The sequence below is a fragment of the Mixophyes fleayi genome, chromosome 3 (genome assembly GCF_038048845.1).
Source record: "Mixophyes fleayi isolate aMixFle1 chromosome 3, aMixFle1.hap1, whole genome shotgun sequence".
NCBI lineage: Eukaryota > Metazoa > Chordata > Amphibia > Anura > Limnodynastidae > Mixophyes > Mixophyes fleayi.
Genome location: NC_134404.1, coordinates 21,272,235 through 21,293,004, shown reverse-complemented (window position 1 = coordinate 21,293,004; position 20,770 = coordinate 21,272,235).

Sequence of the window (20,770 nt, the reverse complement as noted above, 5' to 3'; positions counted from 1 at the left end):
GTTGTTCCAGTGGTGGTGGGAGGTAGGTTGTTCCAGTGGTGGTGGGAGGTAGGTTGTTCCAGTGGTGGTGGGAGGTAGGTCGTTCCAGTGGTGGTGGGAGGTAGGTTGTTCCAGTGGTGGTTGTGGGAGGTAGGTTGTTCCAGTGGTGGTGGGAGGTAGGTCGTTCCAGTGGTGGTGGTGGGAGGTAGGTTGTTCCAGTGGTGGTGGTGGTGGGAGGTAGGTTGTTCCAGTGGTGGTGGGTGGTAGGTCGTGCCAGTGGTGGTGGGAGGTAGGTTGTTCCAGTGGTGGTGGTGGGAGGTAGTTTGTTCCAGTGGTGGTGGGAGGTAGGTCGTTCCAGTGGTGGTGGGAGGTAGGTTGTTCCAGTGGTGGTGGTGGGAGGTAGGTTGTTCCAGTGGTGGTGGGAGGTAGGTCATTCCAGTGGTGGTGGGAGGTAGGTCGTTCCAGTGGTGGTGGGAGATAGGTCGTTCCAGTGGTGGTGGTGGGAGGTAGGTTGTTCCAGTGGTGGTGGTGGTGGTGGGAGGTAGGTTGTTCCAGTGGTGGTGGGAGGTAGGTCGTGCCAGTGGTGGTGGGAAGTAGGTTGTTCTAGTGGTGGTGGTGGTGGGAGGTAGGTTGTTCCAGTGGTGGTGGGAGGTAGGTCGTTCCAGTGGTGGTGGGAGGTAGGTTGTTCCAGTGGTGGTGGTGGGAGGTAGGGCGTTCCAGTGGTGGTGGGAGGTAGGTCGTTCCAGTGGTGGTGGGAGGTAGGGCGTTCCTGAAATGCTTACAGCAACTTTTATTTTTGTATTCTCTGCAAGGATCCCCGGAGACCCTAAGTGCCACAAACGTTGACTTTTTTTTTTTAGCCATTTTTCTTTCTGTCACATTTTGTATTTCAGGCTATATTCTGATTTCCTTGGATTGATGTCTTTCACACTTAAACTAAACCTTGTTTAAAATGTCCAGGGTTGGTCCTTATAAATGTATCTGAAAAATACTTCTGAAAGCACAAAATTAAAGCTATCAGTTGCGGATTCTCATCAGTCATCCGGAGGTGTTAGTTTTGAAAGTGTGACATTTCAGTAATGGATGATGAGATGTACAGTACACACACCAGTGTGTCGGCAATTACGTTTAACCTTTAAGATTTAAGAAGGGGGGAAAGAAATCTGCTTTGTCTTTTTATACATTACTAAGAAACCCTGTATTTGTGGAACATGGAATTGCAATTATTTCTTTACTTCCAGCAAAAACAAATCCCGTACAGACATCATTATGAAATGATGTCATTTATAAAAGTTATAGATTGATCTTTATTAATATTAGTTATAACTTTTTAGTGCAGCTCATTAATAAACTAGTACGCCTTTGGGCATTAATACATATGGAATCTTATGTACATGATCATTTTCAGAGCTTGACTGCATCAAAAAATAATAAGTATCATTAAATAATGTGTATTTATTGCTTGTGTATACAGTCTGTGGTATCATTATTCAGACATAATATTGCTATGATTCATCTACGCATATAAATTTGTTTCACCGTATTTTAGGGAATTTACTAAATAACATGTGATGCAATTAGACAATGTAATTTCAGCTTGCTTTACAGGCATAGAACTGGAAATCACAAAAATAATTTGCATTGGATTTTAAAGATGGGAATTAGGAACGGTAGACCTGCCGTTCTCAACACCGCCACCTGGAGGGCATTCTGTGAATTACAGTTTTTAGCTTAAAAGTACAGTTAAAAATAAAGTAACAATGAATAGTCTATGTGCCTATGCACTAACACATGCGATGGCTTGGTAAGCTCGAGCAGCTATGAAGGGGAACGGCAGAGGTCACATCTTCAGTTGACGTTAAGCTTCGGAAAGATAAGCTTGTTGGAGCTTGATAAAATTACCCGGACTGTTTAATGTGGTACTTTCCCTAATGCAGGATATATCTCCTATATCTCCTGCGTTAGGCTGTTCTTAAATTAACATTTGACCTAAAAATGCCTAAACCATGCGGAGAATGCCGTTTCCACATGGTGTAGGGATTCAAAAATAGGCCCCTAAGTGATATGGGCCCTTGCTGTTTACAGTGAACTGGGGGTGTCAAGGGAGTGGCACCCATCAATGTAACATTATTGAGAAGGGAGGAGATTAACTATACATTTATTTAAAGTGAAAAACACGATTTTGTTTTATTCTTATATGAGCATATAGCTAATAAAAATGTATATTCTCAAAAATAGCTTTTCTCTCTATCATCATCATCATTATCATCAACATTTATTTATATAACGCCAGAAAATTCCATAGCGCTTTACAATTGGGAACAAACGTTAATAGAACAATACTGGGTAATACATACAGACAGAGAGGTAAGAGAACACTCTATGGGTCAATGGGAGTTTGAAACACAAGGGCGCGTGCTACATCATATTGCACAATGGACCAGCTAGAATGCAAAGGTTACAAAGTATTTAGTGGATGTATGATCAGTCACACAGCTATGTTGGTCAGAGGGTTGTTGTCTTGTTGGATCTGTGTAGAGGTTGGTTATAGGGTAACCTAGGGAGATTAAGATGGTGGTTGAGGAATATTATAAGCTTGCCTGAAGAGGTGGGTTTTCAGAGAACGCTTGAAGGTTTGGAGACTAGAGGAAAGTCTTACTGTGCGAGGGAGTGAATTCCACAGAGCAGGTGCAGCCCGAAAAAAGTCTTGTAACCGGGAATGGTAGGAAGTGAGGAGCGTGGAAGGGAGATGCAGATCGTGTGCAGAACGGAGGTGTTGAGTCGGGAGATATTTTGAGACAAGTGAGGGGATGAATGTCGGTGCAAATTTGTTGACAGCCTTGTAGGTTAGTAGAAGAATATCGGAGAGAAGCTCCAAGCTTAACTTGCTGGAGGGCTGTGGGGCAGGAAGGTAAATGACATACGTCTACTGAGCCCAGAATCACATTATAAAATAAGAACAGCTGCGGTTATATTTTATAATTTATTGGGAGTTTGAACGTTTCATCTTGATGAGATAATGAGGGGGGATTCTATAATATTGGAGGTAAATTGTCCTTTAAAGTGGAGCTAAAGACCTTAAAAACATATTTAATTTAAAAAAAAAATACCACCACTATTTGTTTATCAACTAGCAATAAAAGTGGTGGTATTTCTATACAACATGGGGTTCATTTTTCTCCATTTAAAATAAAAATCCAATTAGCCTCTTATTATATAGAATAGCCCTGTCAGACGCCGTCTCCGTGCTATGCCTGCCGCACAGAGACGGACGTCTGCTTCTGTGACAGAGCGCTCGGTTGCCAGGCAACCGAGCTTGCTTCCGGGTCAGCGGTCGCGCGTTCCGTTGCTAGGCAACGGAACGCTTCCTAGTAACTCCGGCGGTGGTGTTTAGCGTCACCACCGCCAGTGATTGGACTGCACCTGTATAAAAGCCTCACTCTGGCACATGGAGAGTGCCAGAGTATTAGGTCTCATCCTAGCTCCAGCGTTCCTGTGTACCGTTTCCAGCGCTTCCTGTGTATTACCCGGCTTGTTACTTACTACCACTGTTCTGTGCTCCCTGTGAACTTGACCTCGGCTTGATATTTGATTCTTCCTCCTGTGCTTCTGACCTCGACCCGGCTACCCTGACTACGGCTTTGAACTTTCCCTTGGACATCTCCTGCATTCGGTTTGGACTGGGCCTGTACGACACCGCTTTCATCTACTGCTTCACTGATTACTCCCGTGAAGGACCGCGACCTGCGTGTTTCCGCAGCTAAGACCACACTTCCTTGCGGGGATCCCTGGTGAAAACCAGGAACACGTTAGACTCCGCACCTCTTGGGTGAGTAGTGCAAAAATCAGTAAGCAAATACCCTAAATCTGTGACAGTATACTCTGGCCATGACGTCAGATGGAAAAGGTGAACCTACAACTCGGGACCTCATTATCCACCTGGGTCGCCGAGTGGAACAGCAGGAGGCGGACCAGGCTCGTTTACTCCAGTGTGTGCAGGAAATCCTATCTCGCCTGGACTCTTTACGGGCAGGACAAACCCCTCCTACGGAACCATCTGCGGCTCCTTCTCGCTCTGCAGTGGCCCCTGCGGCTCCTGCTGCCCCTCCAGCCGCCACTACTGGACTAAGAATACCTTCCCACGATAAGTTTGACGGGGATCCAAAAAAATGTAGAGGGTTCCTTAACCAGTGTGCCATTCACTTTGAGTGTAACTCTTCAGCATTCTCCTCGGAACGTACCAAGGTAGCCTTCATAATTTCGTTACTTAGTGGGCAAGCCCTGGCCTGGGCATCCCCGTTATGGGAGCACAATGACCCTTTGCTGGAGGACTCCGCGGCTTTTATTGACATGTTCCGGAAGGTCTTCGACGAACCGGGCAGAGTCTCTTCTGCTGCATCTAGCCTCTTAAACCTGCGACAAGGGTCTATGTCTGTCGGGCAGTATGCCGTACAATTTCGGACTCTCTCCTCTGAGCTTCGATGGAACAATGAAGCCCTCATTGCTTCCTTCTGGCAGGGTCTTACCGATCGAATTAAGGACGAATTGGCTACCAGAGAACTCCCCTCGGATTTGGACGCCCTCGTTTCATTATGTATCAGGATCGATCTTCGTTTCAGAGAGAGAATTTCAGAAAGGTCCTCTACAAGACGGACTCCCCGTTTGGCTCCCCAATTTCAAAACCCAATATCTTCCACAGAAGAACCTATGCAGCTTGGCCGCTCTAAACTAACGTCTGAAGAACGCGAGAGACGGTTCAAGCAGAGATTATGTCTATATTGTGGGGAGTCTGGTCACGTTCTAAGTCTCTGTCCCAAGAGACCGGGAAATGCCTCCTCCTAGACGGTAAGAGGGAGGCCGCCTTAGGAGTCACCGTTTCCACTCCCTACTCCACCTCCAATCTCGAGTTTCTCATGCCTGTCCAGCTTTTGACTACTAAAGGACCCCAACAAATCTCTGCCTTCGTGGACTCCGGTGCCGCAGGAAATTTTATTTCGCCCTCTCTTGCTTCAGAGCTCCAGTTAACCATTCAAGATCTGCCCCAACCGCTTACCCTCACTGCCGTGGATGGTAACCGTGTCAGCAACGGTGTCATCTCCAGCATTACGAGTGCGGTTCAATTGTTGAATCAAGAGTGGATCCAATTCCTAGTATTACCACAGTCTATTAACCCACTGATACTGGGTCTTCCTTGGCTCCGGAACCATTCTCCTCAATTTGACTGGGTTCGTGCGGAGGTTATTTCCTGGGGCCCGCAGTGTCATAAGCAATGTATTCCCTCACACCGCTTTCAAGTCTGTCATACTCAGACGAATTCTAAAACCAGTACATTACCTTCGGTCTATTTAGCATTTAAGGACGTCTTCTCCAAACAAAGATCAGAGATTCTTCCACCCCATCGCCCGTGGGACTGTCCGATTGAATTAATCCCGGGAAAACAAATTCCTCATGGTAGGACGTATCTCCTGTCCTTACCAGAGACCCAAGCTATGTCACAATACATATCTGAAAACCTAGCCCGAGGGTTCATTAGAAAATCATCTTCACCAGCCGGAGCAGGATTTTTCTTTGTTAAAAAGAAAGACGGATCCTTACGCCCGTGTATTGATTATCGGCAACTAAATAAAATTACTATCAAGAACCGTTATCCATTACCCCTTATTATGGACCTTTTCGACAAGATTAGTGGAGCCCGCATCTTTACCAAACTAGATCTCAGAGGGGCATATAATTTAGTACGGATCCGTCAAGGAGACGAGTGGAAGACAGCGTTTAACACGCGGGACGGACATTTTGAATACCTAGTCATGCCATTCGGGCTTAGTAACGCTCCCGCAGTATTTCAATCCTTCGTTAATGAAATCTTCCAAGACTGTTTATATCACTTCGTCGTTGTCTATTTGGACGACATTCTAATCTTTTCCCAAGACATTGCCTCCCATTGACACCATGTTAAGGAAGTCTTACTCCGATTACGAGCTAATCGACTCTTCTGCAAATTAGAAAAGTGTATCTTTGAAGTGGAACAAATCTCTTTCCTTGGGTACATTGTTTCCGGAGCAGGATTAAGCATGGACCCACTAAAGGTGTCTGCCATTACCAAATGGCCTCTTCCCCAGGGCACCAAGGCCATCCAAAGGTTTATTGGATTCGCCAATTATTACAGACAATTTGTTAAAGGGTTCTCCTCCATTATTGCACCTATAACAGCGCTGACACGAAAATCATCTAACCCCAGGAATTGGTCTCCAGAAGCCCTAAAGGCATTTAATCTCCTGAAACAGGCCTTTTCATCCGCTCCAGCCCTGTCTCAACCGGATCAATCTGAACCCTTTTTTCTAGAAGTTGACGCCTCTGCTATAGGTGTGGGGGCAGTACTCTTCCAAAAATCCAAAAACGGTTCTCATTTACCTTGCGGGTTCTTTTCCAAAAATTTTTTATCCCACGAGAAGAATTATGGAATTGGTGACAAAGAGTTACTAGCTATCAAGGATGCCCTAGAGGAGTGGCGACACTTACTTGAAGGTTGACGTCATCCAGTAACGGTTCTTACCGATCATAAAAACCTGCTTTATGTTAGCGAGGCTCGATGCCTCAATCCACGCCAAGCTCGATGGGCATCGTTCTTCGCACGTTTTGATATCATCCTGACCTACCACCCAGGATCCAAGAACATCCGAGCTGATGCTCTATCTCGATCTTTTGACAACACGGATCTCTGTACTTCCTCGGAACCCCTACCCATTCTAAATCCTACCAGGGTTATCGCCCTTACCAAAACCACGGCCAAGACACCCCCAAGGGGCTGTTCTTTCTTAGAGCCTAATTTACGAATTAAAGCTCTCCGATGGGCGCATTCCTCTAAATTGCAGGACACGCTGGTGTTAAGAAAACTCTTGAATTTCTTCGTCAGAGATATTGGTGGCCGACACTTCATTCAGATGTACGAAGTTTTGTGGCTTCTTGTGATACATGTGCCCGTTGTAAGAACCCCAGAATGGCCCCTTCTGGACTCCTTCAACCACTTCCCATTCCAGATTACCCTTGGCAAAGCATATCCATGGATTTCATCACAGACCTTCCCCCCAGCAATGGATACACCACTATTTGGGTTGTTGTGGACAGATTTTCTAAAATGGCCCACTTTGTACCTTTGTCTGCTCTACCATCTGCTTCTCAGTTAGCTTCCATCTTCATTAAAGAAATATTTAGACTTCATGGATGTCCTCGTGAGATCATCTCTGACCGTGGAGTGCAATTCGTTTCCAAATTCTGGAGGGCCTTTTGTAAAATACTTGGGTCTGACCTCAAGTTTTCATCAGGTTATCATCCACAAACCAATGGTCAAACGGAGTGGGTTAACCAAGATCTCAAAGTCTTCTTACGATGTTTTTCTTCAGATAATCAAGCAGAATGGGCTAATCTCTTACCCTGGGCGGAGTTTTCTCACAATATTCATCATCACGAGTCTACTGGTGCCTCTCCATTTTTTATTGTTTATGGTTCCCAACCCACCCTCCCAGATTTTTCCAGCCAAAGTTCCTTGTCAGTTCCCGCAGTGGAGGATGTCATGCGGAACTTTTCTCAGATTTGGTCTAAAACGAAAGCTAGACTCCAAGAGACTTCCCAACGTTATAAGCAAGCAGCAGACTGGTCCCTCTTTTACAGGTTCACGACAAAGTATGGTTATCCACACGTAACCTTAAGTTAAGAGTACCTTCTCAAAAATTGGCTCCCCGTTATATTGGTCCCTTTTCCATAACACATGTGATCAATGCAGTAACCTACAGACTCCGGTTACCTCCTTCCCTGAAGATCCACAATGTCTTTCATGTCTCTCTTCTCAAACCACTTGTACTCAATAAATTTCATCAGTCGCCTCATCGTCCAGCTCCTGTACGTACTACGGAGGGTGAAAATTTGAAGTTAGTCGTATCCTGGATTTCCGTATCCTTCATGGACGACACCAATTCTTAGTACATTGGAAAGGTTTTGGGCCAGAAGAGAGATCCTGGGTGCAAAAAGAAGATCTCCACGCCCCACGGTTATTGAAACAGTTCCTCAAACAAAGATCTATCCAACAAAGTAGGGGAGGAGGTACTGTCAGACGCCGTCTCCGTGCTATGCCTGCCGCACAGAGACGGACGTCTGCTTCTGTGACAGAGCGCTCGGTTGCCAGGCAACTGAGCGTACTTCCGGGTCAGCGGTCACGCGTTCCGTTGCTAGGCAACGGAACGCTTCCTAGTAACTCCGGCGGTGGTGTTTAGCGTCACCACCGCCAGTGATTGGACTGCACCTGTATAAAAGCCTCACTCTGGCACATGGAGAGTGCCAGAGTATTAGGTCTCATCCTAGCTCCAGCGTTCCTGTGTACCGTTTCCAGCGCTTCCTGTGTATTACCCGGCTTGTTACTTACTACCCCTGTTCTGTGCTCCCTGTGAACTTGACCTCGGCTTGATATTTGATTCTTCCTCCTGTGCTTCTGACCTCGACCCGGCTACCCTGACTACGGCTTTGAACTTTCCCTTGGACATCTCCTGCATTCGGTTTGGACTGGGTCTGTACGACACCGCTTTCATCTACTGCTTCACTGATTACTCCCTTGGAGGACCGCGACCTGCGTGTTCCCGCAGCTAAGACCACACTTCCTTGCGGGGGTCCCTGGTGAAAACCAGGAACACGTTAGACTCCGCACCTCTTGGGTGAGTAGTGCAAAAATCAGTAAGCAAATACCCTAAATCTGTGACAAGCCCTTTATAGGCTACAACAATGCAATGCTGACCTAGATGGTCTAAGATGGGTTTATTTAAAAAAAATGCTAAAACGAGGAAAGTAGTGTAGACAGGGCCACCATCAGGGGGAGTGCTGGCTGTAAGGGGCCTGGACAGACTAAATGCCCCCCCCCCCTCCCTCATCACAGTACATGTCTCCAAGCACCTTAATTGTTCATAGACTGGGGCGCTTAGCGATGATGTCACCGCACAGATGCGTCGGCTCCCAGACTATCACTGACTGAAGCTGATGCATTGCAGAGAGATTCAGAGTCACGGCGGTCAGACTAGTGGGCCTGGACCCCTCTGTCTGTCCAGGCCCCCTGCCCTGTCTGGGCCCGAAGTGAAATGGGGGTATGTACAGTGAAGATGGAGGGGGGCATGTAAGGCGAAGAGGAAGGGGGACCCCTGCCAGATTAGTCTGTACTGGGTCCCACAGTTTCTGATGGAAGCCCTGAGTGTAGTCAGGTGACAGCATTCAGGAGTCTTAGCTGAGTTATAACAAGGAGGAGACATGCAGATTCCACTAGACCACAATTACCTACTCTCTGTCTGGGAGACTCTCGAATTTCAGGGAGCTCTCCTGGACTTCCAGAAGAGAGGTACAACGCATTCCGCTCACTTCCTAGTGATAATGGTCCCATTTGCGCGTTTCGCTGTGAATCATAGTCAGCGATGATGTGAGTCACATTGTGCAGCTGCGGACAGGCTGTAATGACACAAATGACATCGCTATCTAACTCGCACTTGACACTTGGAGATCCCGGAAGGGAAGTAAAAAAACCTGGCAAGTATGCACTGTACAGATCCGTAATTAGACCTCATACAGAGTATAGTGTTCACCTACAGAAGGATATTGCTGAAAATCTAAACGATCCAAAGAAAAGCAAAAAATAAAACCCCCACACAATTCTCTTCGCATTACTGAGTCCTCGCCGCCGCGCACAGCTCCGAGTCCCCACTCCGTGCGCTGCGATAAATTGTAACTGTAAAAGACTTTGACAGGAAAGTCCTCTAGGAAATAAGTTTATTATTAAAATCACCTTTATTCAATCTGTTCCACCTTCATTTGTTCACAATCTTTTAACTGTTATCAGAGAACTAACCCAGAACCAATTAAATAAGTTGGCAGCAAAGCAGATAGCACGATGGATGCACGATCCCTGGGAGCACTGTCGGTTTCCATCAGGACCGTAGACAACTAATAAATAACCTAGCAAAGATCAGGACTATTTGGACTTATTTTCTGCTGCACAGACCGTGCCCGGAACAAAGTTCTAAAGGACCTAGAGCTGATAATCCATGTAAAGAACATTACATTATTATATATTTTTTGTGTCGCTGTGAAAAATTGCAGAAAACATAACCTGCAAACACAGTAATAAACACATCCAAGTAGTAACAACAAAAGCGTGAGATAAAGAATGGATATTATTTTTGGACAGGGGGGGGCCTATTTTGATTTCGGTCCTGGAGCTTCGAGCTACAATGTTACACAGAGTTTTACTCTAAAATCAGAGAAAGATGAAAGAAAAAAAAACAATCTGCTCTGTCATCTAAACATTGCTCTGAATAAACGTTCACTGATCGCTGTATTTGGTGGTTTCCTGGAGTCGAGCTCTAGAAAACTGACTGTTACCAACCGAGACCAGCACATTGGGAACGACAGGCGTCCCGGACACTGTGATTATGCTACTTATTGGCGTGGGGGGTTGTTTTATAGAAAAAAATGTAATGTTATGTTTGCAACGGCACTGAAAATAAAGAGATTTAGAATCTGATTGGGTGCTACGAGTTATATTAGATTAGTGCACTGTATTAGCTTGACCAAAGTGCTGCTGTCCTTTAAAATTGCCCTTGCTTGTTCATTGGCTGAAGAGTTGAGGAAAGGAAACGTGAATAAATTTGGCTAAACATAAACCTATACATTCCCTAAAGGACATATATTATTGATAATAATAATAATTTTATATTATGTAAAGTGTAATATATATGGGATAATGCACACCCTACTGTAAAATAGAAGGATACTAGAAGTCATCTTAGAAGCTACTTAGATTGTAAGCTCTTTTAGGCAGCATAGGCAAACCAAAGGGGGTTTCCTAGTGCCTGGAAACCCCCCTCCAAGCCTGGGGCACTGTATAATTGAGGTGGCTTGACCCTGCCCCCGCTTCACATGGCTCTGCTTGAAAAGGGAGAGCTGCGTGCACCTAACAGTAGTGTACACAGCATTGCCCATGTACAATATGGGGATATGAAGAGTTGGAGAGCAGCCAAGCACTGTCTAAAATAATAGCCACGCCCCCATGCATACTGGTCACGCCCACTGGCGGCGTGGTGTGGGAACCCCCCTCTACAAATCCCGCGTTTGCCCCTGGGCAGGGCCACCTTAATACGCTCTTTCATGTCATTGTACGTCATTTGTTTGTATAGGATCCTCTCTGTGTACAGGGCTGTGTAATATGTCAACGTACTATAAATAAAAACGTTATAATGATTCATAATAAGTCATTGAGTACTTTTGCCACCGCACAGTGACATGTTATTAAATCATACTTGCCAGCTGTCCGGGAGATCGGTGGGGGAGGTGGGCGTGTGGGGGGCAGGGCTCAGCTATTTATGTAATTGGCCATGCCCCCTACACTGACATCATACGGTATAGCCTATTACAGCAGGGGGCGTGGCCACGGTGACGCGCGAATCGGGTCATAAGCCCAGCCCCCCGTCGCTTAGCTTGATGAAGCGCCAGCAACCGGGAGGTTTGCCTGCTCTCCTGGGAGTGCGGGAGGACTCCCAGAAATTCGGGAGTCTCCCAGACATTCCGGGAGAGTCGGCAACTATGTATTAAATTATGATTTTGCATAGCTGTCTTTTTAATTAATCATGCATATTTTTAATGAGATAGCTATCATCCGGCTGTGTATTTTACCACAGGATTCTGTCTGTGACAGGCTGCAGCATTAGGACTAGGCCCGGACCGGGTGCTGGGTATATTATGAGCGACGTAACTTTTGGCTGAGGTAAATTTGGTAGACAAAGAGAGGAAAGAACCAGCGGAAGTCTGGGTATTGTTCAATCACACTATACGAACAACTGTGAAGTATATTATCTTTATCAGTCTATAGCAGGCCTGGCCAACCTCTCCAGGTGTTTGTGAAACTACAAGTCCCAGCATGCTTTGCCAGTAGATAGCCAGCCGATAGCTGGCAGGGCATGCTGGGAGTTGTAGTTTCATAAACACCTGAAGCGCCGCAGGTTGGCCTCACCTGCCCTATTTCATGGATGACGTATGTTTCAAAATGGTCCCCGTAGGTGAAAGATATTATTATGTTTGATGAATAGTGATCGCAATCTATTTCCCAGAGGTTTATATAAATATTCACATCTATCATGTGTTATATGGACAGACTACGGTTAAAATGTATGTTAATCGTTATCTTTAAATAGAGACCCCTCCCTAAGAAATTATCCTTTGTTTGCAAAAATAAATGAATATGGTAAAAAAAAAAAAATACTGAATATTAAAAAAAATAATACGGAGAAACACAAAGCGATGGACTCTCAGGAAAAAAGTGACCATTTATTTGGGTGACGGCTGTACTGCATAGTAATGCATGCCCTTACAGGAGAGCATATATAACACACAGCGTGCGGTGTAACCCTTACAGATGTATAATCAATACAGAGGTGAGCGACCGAGATAAACCCCCCTCCCCCCCCTCTGCAATCCCACAGGGCCAGACGTTATGTACAGAGAGATCCATCTGGCTGGGTTTCATTAGGGACTGCAGCAGCAGCGGGCACAAATCATTTCAAGGGGTGAGTTAAGAAACGCGCCGTTAGTGCAGGCAGGTGCTGAATTATGGAGGGAGTGCGGGGCTCGGCACAGATGAAATAGCTCGCGCGGACGCTTTGGGATCGATATTTGCTCAATCAGGCAAAATATATACAGCTCCACTAAGCCTGGAAAGTCTCTCGCCAGCTGAAGCAAATAAAAGCCCGCTGGTTTTTTTTTTCCCTGTGAAAAAAATAATTACTCTGAAGATTTTCTCTTTTCTGTGCCTTGTCAGGTTTTTACAATAACACTGGTTTGATTTATGTTTCCTATGAAGGCATGTTACACACACACATCAGAATTCGACCTATTTTGGAACACGTGGGGCTTTTTGATGTCTTGTGAGTCTGAAATTAATGAAATACAGGAAGTTCACGCATAGATGGGGATTTTTCGATCAAAGGAACTGGAGGGGGGGGGGGAGTAACTTAAAATATAGTTTTTGAACAGCACATTTTTAAAAGGGTTGTCCAATTTTGGAAGAACCCCAGACTCGCCTGCACCCATATTCAGCAAATACCGCCAAGTGGCCCCCAAGAGCCCTATTGCGTCGTAACAGTGTAACAAAGGAGATGGAAGCTCGTTAATTATTCTGTCATAGAGTGGAATAGAGCAAGATTTCTACTGTGCCACTGCAACGATCTCCCTCGTTCTATCAGACTATCATCTAGCCTGTATAGCTTCATTGGTCAATGAAAGCCCACTTGTTTATAAAAGCCTACCAGTCCTCCACCAATTCACCATGTAGTATACCTATATATAAGAGCTCTCTTGTTTGTTTGATCTATCATCTGTGCAATTACTGCTCCTAATATGTGTAGGATCATTCCCGCAATTCTCTGATTCAGCTGGTTGCTAGGCAAATCGTTACAACCTTCATTCAGGTCTCAGTGTGGCAGCCTCAGGTGGGCAATCACCTACTACACTCATGCAGCTGATCATCCTGCAGTTTCTGATTGATGCTGCTGCATTTATAAACCTTTTCCGGGCAGCATACCAATGCTGGTGATAGTTCCTGCTTGACCCAGTGTGCATTGTGTCCTGACCTGTTCTGCTATCAGTATTTCACCTGCGTTGTTTATAGGTTGCTGTCTTCTCCACTCCTGACTCTTGCCTTTGTTAAACGGATTTGCTCTCATTTCTCTACTTGCCCTCACCCCTGGCTTGTTTAAAGAATTCTGCTGTCCTCTCTACTCCTGATCCCTGCCTGTCTGACTCTGCGTTCTTCTAAATACATTCTGGTTGCTCACTACCTGTTACCGTGAGCTGTCCACTCCATCAGACAAATGCCAGACTACTCCACATTAACCTTTGCCTGTGTGGCTCAGAATTCTGCTATTCATAGTCTGGTTGATCACTGCCTGATGCCTTGCGTTGTCCACTTCATCAGACAAGTGACAGACTACTTCACTTTGACCCTTGCTTGGCCAGCTCAGAGTTCTGCTATTTACAGTCTGGTTGCTTACTACCTGCTACCATGCGCTGCCCACTCCATCAGACAATTGCCAGACTGCTCCACATTAACCCTTGCCTGTCTGGATCAGAGTTCTGCTAATATATCCCAGTTGCTCATTACCTCCTACTGTGTTCTGTCCTCTCCTCCGGGTAGGTGCTAGATCAACAACTACTACTATCCGAGCCTAAGTCCTGGGGGCAACTGAGTACTGTGGAACGTAACAGGTTCCTCGGAAAGGGGACTGCTAACAGTGAACCGGTTCTAGCAGCTGAGGATCTCACACTACTTTGCCCTTAAAACCCTCTTTCATCCTCCATCTCTCTCATTCTTGCTTCTTGCCTCGTTCCATATTTCACCTAAAATGTTGCGCATATCGCCGGTGGAATTTGGTCCAAAGTGTTCACAGTCCTACCCCAGTCCCCCCCCCCCCCCTACATACACACACACAGCAGAATGAACACTGTCCCTCCAGCTCTCTTTATGTATGGAGAATAGCAAAACACGAGTAGTTTGTGTGGTCAGAACTTCACACCTCTGTTATGCCACAAAAATCGGTCACCGTGATTTCACTCATCACTCAACAACTTATCATTTACATCTGCTGAGTTTGACTTAGCGGATCTAAGCAACCATCCCCCCCAAAAACCCCGCAAACATGTGTATTCTGTAAAGGGCGAGTAAACCGTATTGTCTTTAATTGTACCACCATCGCTGCAGGGGGTGTGGTGCATGCTCACAAGTGTCCCACGCTGAAAACAGAACAGGGGGCCTAAAAGACTGCAGAGGTGTCACCGGCCCTCCACAATATTTTGCTATGAGTTCAGCCCCTGCCGTGGTCATCAGAACAGCTTTGGATGAGACATTGTGCATTACATGCTACGTCTTTAGCCACTGACGTTATCCAGTGAACAGACAGCCCTGTTAGCAACAATGGTTGGGTGTCACAGACTCTCTTTATGCTAGAGCTTATCCAGCTTCAGATCTGCTCCAGTCTAATGTTTATAGTGCTCTTATGACAGCTGTAAAAAGTGCAGCATTTTTAAATCTCACAGTTTATGATGAGCGTTTAAATCTGCTGAAATTTAATGTATTTCAATAATGAGATCGCTTTTACGGAGCACCTTGGATACTTGCCTGAAACGCTGTCAGATAATTAAAGAGCTGGTCTGATACCGTCTTTGTTTACTCATAGAAATTATTTCAATTTGCAGCAATCACATGCTGCACCTTCATAGTGATTTGAAAATGGCCTGTGTAACACCCCCTTAGCAAGCTTACAAGTGCACATTTACAAGCTTTTGCATTATTATATAATTGTCTTCGCTTTCAGCATATACAGAAGAACTCAGTCACCTTTCATACAGCTCCTCACTACAGCTGCCAGTCAGGTCAGGAACACTAAGTAACGTCAGCGTAAAACTCCCATTTATCACTATGACATGTATATAATGACTCTTCCATGGAGATTTAAACTGGACACTTTCATATTTTTACATTATTTCCACTTTGATGTGTTCTCTGCTATCGTGTCTCTTGGGGGATTAAAATTGGAGTTGTGGCGGAAATTTTTTTAAAAAAAACAAAAAACATTTTGCAAAGAAAAATATCATGGAGGGAGCATTACAAAGCTGCCCTGGCGATACCGGCCAGTAATAATAACTTACCCCGTGGCCGCACCAGTCTCTGAAGTATTTAAAGTAAAAACAAAAATCACACAAACATGCACACATAGAGCCTCATTTAGAGTCGGATGCAATGTGCGTCTAAGAAGTGTAGGAGTGGGAGTGTGCCGCAGCGCGTAGGGTATTACACGTGGCATGCAACCCCAGTTGCGTCCCACTCGTAATACCCTACCGAGCTGCGAGCAGTTCCTGCAAGTAGCTAACTGCTTGCGCCACCTAGATCCTGCCGCAATTTTAGCCCTTTTTTGACGTGTGTTGCGTCTGCGCCTCACTGCGTCTATGATTTACTTACGGGGTCACACCTTCACAATTCTGCATTACGCCCTTTTCCTTGTAGTAAGCCGCAAGCTGTCGCAATTAACACTGCATCCATGATGCATGCGGATATGGTGCTTGCTGCACATGCGTTTTTTTGGTCAATGAGCCTAAAATGGACTTTGCATCCGATTTTAAATAAGGATGCATGGTTAATGTTATAGGGTTTTTTATGTAGCTTTACAAACTTACTTTTAAAAAAACATATTTTTTGTAAATAGATGCAATTATGTAAATAATACTGCGTTAAAATCCTGTATTACAAGATAAATGGGCTCATTGTGCAAAAACACCATCAGTTGTTTCCGAGTGGATGAGTACAAGACGCTACCTCTTGCCATTGAGTTCCCACAAGTAGGTGGGTGCCAACTTGAGCCCTCGACCAAAACAAGGCACTTGAGGAGGTAGTGAAGCTACAGTTTATAGGGGGAAAATATCTAATTTCTTGTTTTTCTTAATTTTTTATAGTCTATATAGGTTGGTTCGTAGTATGGAGTGTTTGGTCAGGTTTAGAAAAAACATCTTTTGAACAATACATCTGTCAACAATGCTGGTAGCCATTTATTTAAGCAAAAAGGTGAGCTAGTGACAAGTTATGAAAATATAGTGATAAAAATACATCGTTATCACCACCATTTATCAAAACAAACTATCACAGAGAAGTACTGGGCTAGAACGGTAACGTAGCGCTTAGCCTTGACCAACCAGTGGCTCTCTAGGTGTTGTCAAAACTACAAGCAACAGAACAGAATGCATGCTGGGATTTGTAGCTTCATAACATATGGAGAGTCGCAGGTTTGTGGCACTCAAAGCACAGTTTTGGGCTTCCAGTTTTAAAAAAAATAGTTACAATAGATTAAAAAAATAAGAATTTTAATATCTTTAAACATTGAATAAAATGCTTTGCTACAAGTGCTATCTGCTGCAGAAGATAAGGTATGGATCTATGCCCAAATCTACCAATATCCAATCCCTCACCAAATCCTGTCGCTTTTATCTCTGTAAAATAGCTTCCTTCCTCTCCATTGATGCCACTAAAACTCTCATCCATTCTCTGAGCATTTCCCACCTTGATTACTGCAACCTCCTCCTTACTAGACTCCCCCGCACCCGCCTCGCTCCACTTCAGTCTATACTCAATGCTACAGCCCCACTAATCTTCCTCTCTCCGGTCTACATTGGCCTCCCCTCTCTGTCAGGCCTTGCACTGGCTCCCTTTCTGCTACAGAATCCTCTTCAAACTACTCACCATCACCTAAAAAAGACCTCTCTAACTCCACTACTCCTTATGTCTCCAACCTCATCTCCCTCTCGCCCTCTACACTCAGCCAATGACCAGTCACCTCCCCTCTGGTAACCACGTCTCATTCCCACATTCAAGATTTCGCCCCTGCTGCCCCCCATCTCTAGAACAATCTCGCTCGTTCTATCAGGCTATCCCATAACCTGCATAACTTCATCATCATCACCATTTAGTTATATAGCGCCACTGATTCCGCAGCGCTGTACAGAGAACTCATTCACATTATTCCCTGCCCCATTGGAGCTTACAATCTAAATTCCCTAACATACACACACAGACAGACAGAGAGAGAGAGACTAGGGTCTATTTTGATAGCAGCCAATCAACCTAACAGTATGTTTTTGGAGTGTGGGAGGAAACCGGAGCACCCGGAGGAAACCCACGCAAACACGGGGAGAACATACAAACTCCACACAGATAAGGCCATGGTCGGGAATTGAACTCATGACCCCAGCGCTGTGAGACATAAGTGCTAACCACTTAGCCACCGTGCTGCCCATAACTTGAAATGATCCCTCAAAACCCACCTGTTTAGGAAAGCCAATTCTTCCTCTGTCTAACCTCTCCGCTGCCCATCCCTCATCTTCATGTGCCTTCTTTACTAACTTGAAGTGTTCCTCACCCTCATTTATACTCCGCCCCTCGTATAACCCACTCATGTTTATTATTCCTATCAGATATCGAGTTCCCTTACTTTGATTCGCCACTATGTGTCTCCTTTTGGTCTGACCCCTCCCTTTAGATTGTAAGCTCCTTTGGGCTGGGTCCTCTTACCACATGTCCTCCGCCTCTTGTTACCTCTGCCTTCTGCACCCCAACTTCATCTTCATTTTGTACCTCCTCACCTCTCCTCCTTCCCTTTTCTAGTTTCTAAGTGTTCTGGGATTCACTCTATTACCTAATTGCCCTGAGTGTCTGTTCATAGCGGTGTTGATATTTAAATTGCAAAGTGTTTTATTGTATTGTCCTGTAACGCTATGTTCTGTTTTGTCCTATGCCCTCTGTACGGCGCAGCGGACCCTTTGTGGTGCCCTATAAATAAAGGATAATAATTTATACAGCCAAATAATCCAAAAATATCCGAGATAACCATAAGGCATACAAATAAGTAAAAATGGAAATGGATATACAGCACTCACAATTATAAACCCGCCCATTTCAAGTTATAATTACATGATTCATTGAAATAAGTGTAATATATTTATCATATTAATTTTTAATTTTAATAACAAAAATTTGCATACAAGCACAAATTTCACCATACAAATATACTATAGTCAAAAAGAAAATACAGATATTGTTGGCTAAAAAACAAAATTACCCAATTCTGGCACCAGTGTGATCATTAATCCCTGGGTAAAATCAGACTGCAAAGTTTAACACAATAACTATATAATTGATTAAATTCCTAATCAAAATGCATCATACAAGTATATCTTTAATAGATATGAAAAAAACATGATATAGTACAAAATAAATAATCTATGATGTATAATTCTTGGAGACATCAAAATATGTAATTATGTTCAGTACTGCTTATTGCTATATATAAATATATAGGACCACAAATAGGTGGCAGGCAGACCATATACTAAGTCACTGGAAGTTGGTTGTTCCACCCACCTTTAAGTGCAGATATAAATCAGAGTTGAAATGAATTAGCTCAAGGCACAGATGAGAAACTCTAGCGACATGTAATCCTCCACAATCAATGTCACACAAGGTTACTGGTATAGAAGACATCACCAGGTTTAATGTATTTAGAACCTGAAGACATTCCATCGCTAAAAATGTCAGCTGACGCGTTTCGCTTTCATCGCTGAGCTTCGTTAGGGCTAGTAAAAGGAGTGAGTTGAATGTGAATGTGACTAGCAGTGCACAACTCAGATCATTCAGTGCATAGGTCAATCCTATTTGTACAAACGTGTGTGTTATCATCACATAGTTGTACACATTCACAGCACAAAGGACATTAATGGAGAAAAGAGAAATACATAATTAAAGAGCTGTCCTAAAGAGATTAGCACAAAAATATTTCTACTTAATATCCTATACATGCAATGTTAAATTATACTTCTGTCTTCAAACTGTATATAGTCTACTAATGTCTGGAATTGCGCAGGAGGGTGCAACACAATTCTCATACAAGAACATCTTTCAGTTGGTGCCTGGTTGGTGGTAGAACACACTGTCTTGGGTTTAGTTACAGAATATCCCTGGATAAAAAGGCCATGTCCTATGGATGACATCAGCGTCATGCTCATCAAACCACGGGGCAGCCACGTGATCTGTGGATGGCGGGATTGTCATCCTGGTGGAGAGAAGTACTGCAGCATGGGGTGAAGATGATCACTCGCCTTTGTAGCTTTGGCATTGACCCCTCTAAGTCATTGACAGCACCCCAACCATGCCAGGAAAATACACCTCACAACATTACAGAACCACCAGAAGCCATCACTCAGCCAATTGAGCTGTCTTGGCCACAGGAGCTTCTGCCACACGCTACCTCTGTCAACGTCGCTGAGGTCTTCTCTTGCAGCCATTTTGCCCATAACTTTATGCAACCAGGGCAGTCCAGCATACGTGACCTTGACCATACTAACATGTCAGCTACTTAATGAACGCTTGAGGCACACTCATGAGGACACCCCTACTACAATATGCTTGATGTTACCCTGGTGTTTCCATTTTTCTTTTGTCCACTACTTGAATACCTGGAATATCACTTATAAAGAGAAAAATGTAGGTGGGCACTAGGTAGCACTTGGGCAGCACGGTGGCTCAGTGGTTAGCACTTCTCCCTCACAGCACTGGGGTCATGAGTTTGATTCCCGACCATGGCCTTTTCTGTGAGGAGTTTGTATGTTCTCTCTGTGTTTGCGTGGGTTTCCTCCAAGCACTCCAAAAACATACTGGTAGGCTAGTTGGCTGCTTACAAAATTAACGTGTGTCTGTGTGTGTGTGTGTTAAGGAATTTAGACTGTAAGCTCCAATGGGACAGGGACTGATGTGAGTGAGTTCTTTGTACAGCGCTGCAAAATTGGTGGCGCTATACAAATTGATAATGATGATGATGACTAGGACTTTCCTCAGATATTCTAAAAAAGCAACTCATTGCTGTCTACATTTGATCAGAGGGTGTGCTCTTCCAACTTAACAGGAGATTATTTTACTACAAGACTAGAGTTGGACAACAGATAGCTCTCCAGTCATCTAGATATCTAAAATCACTTTTACTAATAATATTACAAATTATATATTCACGTCTTCACATTCTATAGGCCTACGACGGGGAAATATTACAATAAAGGTAAGCTGAAAAACAGAGAGAAAGTTAGAGCTCCGTTAAAATGAAATGAGATCCTTAGGTGGGGACCAGATTATAATGTCTGGTAAACTAGAATCTATTATTTGTGGTGAACCATTGTT